This window comes from Halyomorpha halys, unplaced genomic scaffold (genome assembly GCF_000696795.3).
Source record: "Halyomorpha halys isolate HHAL.00 unplaced genomic scaffold, Hhal_1.1 Scaffold411.1, whole genome shotgun sequence".
Classification (NCBI taxonomy): domain Eukaryota; kingdom Metazoa; phylum Arthropoda; class Insecta; order Hemiptera; family Pentatomidae; genus Halyomorpha; species Halyomorpha halys.
Window position 1 is genome coordinate 225735 of NW_027115883.1, and position 4510 is coordinate 230244.

The 4510-nt window shown below is 31.8% G+C and overlaps 1 pseudogene; it reads right to left on the minus strand.

The window, feature by feature from the left end:
- LOC106682407 (uncharacterized) overlaps positions 1–2587 on the minus strand; it is a 7743-nt pseudogene extending 5156 nt beyond the window's left edge.
- Positions 2588–4510: the final 1923 nt, after the last annotated feature.

Here is a 4510-nt window from a genome sequence, read left to right on the forward strand (position 1 = left end):
AATAAACTATTGTTTTTTAATAAGGAAGAAATTATGTCATTCACTAAATCCTTTTAATTCTATAAGACTCTTCCAGCATAAAGGATTAATAAATATATTAATTATATTTTACATTTTGCTAAATGGAATTGCAAATTAAAATTCTGAGATAAAGAATTAATTTTTTTTTTCCTGCTTACACTATATTGAAGAAAATAATATCTGAATTACAGGATATATGTAAATTACAGTTATGCAATTTGAAGAACGAGTAATACAATTATATGAACAGTTATATTATTTGTAAAAGGGGTTGGTCCACTGTTAGGCGGACAGGAGGTACCCTCCTATTTATCGATAAAAAAACTTAAAGAGAAAAAATTTTTAAACAAAATAATCTTATTTTTTAATTACAATGAGGACATTAGAAGCAGGCTAGGGCTGACCGAAGGAGTTTCAGAGAGGAATGGAAGGAAGCAGACTGCAATGGTATGAGCACTGTCAGCGAATGCCATGTAGGTGGCCGAAGAGACTTCTGCAATGGGAACAAGAAGGAAGACGGAGGAGAGGAAGACCCTGAATCCGGTGGAAGGACTGCATGGAGGAGGACTTGAGCGTTAGGGGACTTGAGGAGTGGAAGGACTCTCTACTTAGAAAGGGAACCCAATGAGGGAAAAAAACCTGCAAAATTAAAAGTCATTACCATGAAAATTTATGTTTAAGATTTTTTTTGTTTTTTTTTCAATTATGAAGAACGAATATCAACATTATTTTTTCAGAAATATTTCTTGCATTTGTTGGAAGTTGTAAAATAAAATATTTGAGAAAATTGTATGCATTTGGACCTTTTTGGAAAAGAATTAAAAAATCAGAAAAAATGGTGCACGTATACTTAAATACGATGGTCGAGATGTGATTTTATTGTTTGTATGTTTCATTGTTTTTTTCATTATTAACATACACAATTTTGATCCATATTACTCTCAACTTTTATTCTCCAAAAACTCTCCAACGTTTCGGCCCTCAAGCCATTTTCAATGAGACAACCTTAAATATTGATGTCTTATTTTTTTAAAAATCTTATTTGCAGGCTAATTGCCCATGTATCATCTTTCTGGAATATTGGAGGATGCTCTTTTTTTTTTTTAGAATAAAAGTTGAGAGTAATATGGATCAAAATTGTGTATGTTAATAATGAAATAAACCACTCTCAAACAATCATATAATAAATCATTAATCTAATATTTGTTTGTTTTTGTTTAGTGGCGGCAAACTTCATTAGTCATCAACGCCATTTATACTTTATTTAATTTTGCCTATATTTGATTAATTTTATTTATTTGATTATTTATTATTTTTTATGTTTTCTTCCGTTCAATGTTATATTTTTGTCAGTAAATGTTTTGATTTTAAAAACTGAAACACTAATTCTATTGTTTTATCATCGTCTCCGAGGGTTTTTGAAATATCACGGTTTAGTCAAAAGCTATTGAGGTGTGATGTGAAATATGGGCATTGTTGTAAAATATGGCTTATTGTCAAATTGTTGTGATTTCATTTATGGGAATATAATTTTTTTTAATTATTACTATACTAGATTAATGCGTTGATTTATTTTTTTTTATTTATGTATTTACGAGGTAACATTGCTTATATACTAAATTACATTGTTATTTACGGACCCATCTATATAACGGACGAAATATGGGTCTCTGCGAGTGTCTGTTATAGAGAAATTTGACTATATTTTTATTGAATTTGTATGTTAATGTGTTTTGGTAAGAAGATTTTTTTTATTACTTCCATTACTTACTTAAGAAGAAGTATGTGCTCTTCCACACATAATTTCAGAATATTGCTGTCCGTCGGCCTCACCCCGGGAGGCAACTTGAGCATATGTTTGTGTTTGAGCCTCTCTAGTTTCTCCTCTTCTGGTAGTCCTATGATTCTGAAAGTATTCCGAAGAATAAACATACGGTGGCATGTCTGGTTAGAAATAAGTAGGAAAAGAGTGTCGATGAAGAAGTTGCATATTGTCTTTATTATAGCTGTCCCCTGGAAGAAGAAGTAGGTACAGATAGCCACCATGACGTTGTCCCTAGGAAAAGGAGTCCAGAAGGGCATCAGGAGTTTAAGCTTTGCCTTCATGAAGATCTCGATGAGGGCTATGACTCTGAAAGAGAGAGCCAAGAACTCGTAGAAGTATATGAGCACGTAGGTGATCCGGCCTACAGTCGTGTCCGCTTTGAAGTCTTTCAAGAAGTCGACTAGTTCTTTGATGTCGTATCTGTGGGAGTAGAGCAAGATGAGCTTGAAGCTGGCACTAGTCGTGCTGACTACCCCGGCGAAGGAGTACATGCATGCCGTTACAGAGTACTGGTCGTGTAGCTGCGTGATCCCGAACAAGAAGCAGAGGGTGAGGACAGGGAGGCACACCGAGAGGTACCTGAACCAGATGTGGAAGAGGATCCGGAGCCAGCTGTCGGCCAGTTCTCCAGGCAGGACGATCCCCAAGAACCTCAGGACGTACCTGTGCTTCCGGAACACGTCGATCGCCATCGCTCACAAGCAGTCTGTGCCTATGCTCGAATCGGATCTCGCGAATTATTGAGTCCGTGAAAATGGAATGATTACTTTTGATGAATTATTCATGACGATCCGAAAGCTCACTGAGAATCGAAATTACAGCAATTTGTGACTCAAGGTACAAGAGCCTCACTGCCACAACAATAATTGCTCTTTTAAATAAATAAAGAGTAAATCATATTCCAGAAATTCAGATCTATTTGAAAGTTTAGTTTCCAAGTTTCTCCAATAATTTACTTAACTTAATTTAATTTACTTTGTTTATTTTTATATATTTTTTTACATATTTTAAATTATAATTAGCCACAACTTGTTATCTTATTTCAGTGTTTGTATCTTTTTAGCCCTGATAAGGCCTTGCAAAGTGGGACGAAACGTTAAATAGTTTAATTACTATTTGAGTATTTTCTTTTAATATACCTGAACCATCTTCCTTATATTTATTACATAACTTTCAATCAACAATCTTCTTTAAATGTTCTAAAAAAATAATTAACCACTTCACTAATGTAATGATTAAAACGTGGCCAACGTTTCGCCAATAATTATTTTAATTAAGTGAACTTAATTTTTTGACTGCCGTCAAAACAGCCCTGACGAAGCCCTGCAACGTGGGGCGAAACGTTGGCTCAATAAAATAGTATAATTATCTACTATTTGAGTTTTTTTTTATGAATATATTAGGTATTAATAATTTAAAAATAATAATTTTTTCATTATCTTTATTCTACCACCCCTTCTTTTCTCAATTTTCCTTAGCCACGTTATTAGTTATGTTCACCACATATTATTATTGTTGTTTTCAATTTTTTTTTCTATTCATTTCTTTTGTTAAACTTTACTTATATTTTGCCTCTTTATCAATTTTTATGGTTACATATATTTTCTTTAACTTAATTTTTTTTTCTTTCCATATTTTAATTTTTAAATTATTAATAACTAATATATTCATACTTCTTTGCATTATATAACTTCATTTTTATTTTACTTCCTTAATGATGTTATTTTATCTACTTATTCAATTACCTATGTATACATTTTATTTTCCACTTCTCTCATCACTTCATTTTAATAATTTCATTCGCTAAAATTATTCACTTTATGTCATTCTGTTTATGTTTTCTTTTTTGTTTTCTATACTTATTGGTTGTTATCTTGTTCTGTTCTTAGCCCTGATGAAGGCTAGAAACTCTAGCCGAAACATTGGCACGATTAAATAAGTTACATCAACTTATTTGTTTTATTTTGACCGCACCCCCAACCATTCTCTCCTCGTATAAGTCATACATGGTCAACTATCTCTCATAATCATATTTTCTTCAATTCGTGACAATGCAAAGCTCATATTTTTAATATTTTTCTATTATCTCAAGATGTAAAACATTTCCTCTTTATACCTATAGAAAATGATATTAATTTAAGGAGATCTTGCAGAAAAATCCACATACAGACGATTCAAATCATTCAGTTCTTCTTGTACATCTTCTCTATGTCCCTTCTACATCACCAAGAAGTCATTACACAAAGTCCAGGGACGAAGAGGCTAGCAATAACACTTGTGATGGCCGTAATTTAGAAAAGGTACAAAAATGCTTTGACTCACGACTAAATTTAGTTGCAATGAAATAATAAGTTATAGGACAAGAGCAGGGAAGAAAAAAATGGAGTTTATATCTTATTTGTATCTTTATATGAATAGTAGTTTTTATAATATTTGACAAATTAAATTCACAAATTTATGTTTAATTTTTAAAAAGTATATCTCTAGACCTATAAGACGCACATATATCTGCCAACACTCAAAATAAAGGAAATTTAACTTACTATAAAGTAGTTTATGACACTTTGTAGGAGTAGTAGTTTTTATGATATTCACATATAAATATAAATTTGGCAAATGAAAATTTGCCCGAACAACTATAAATCAATTTATTTTAGCAAATTT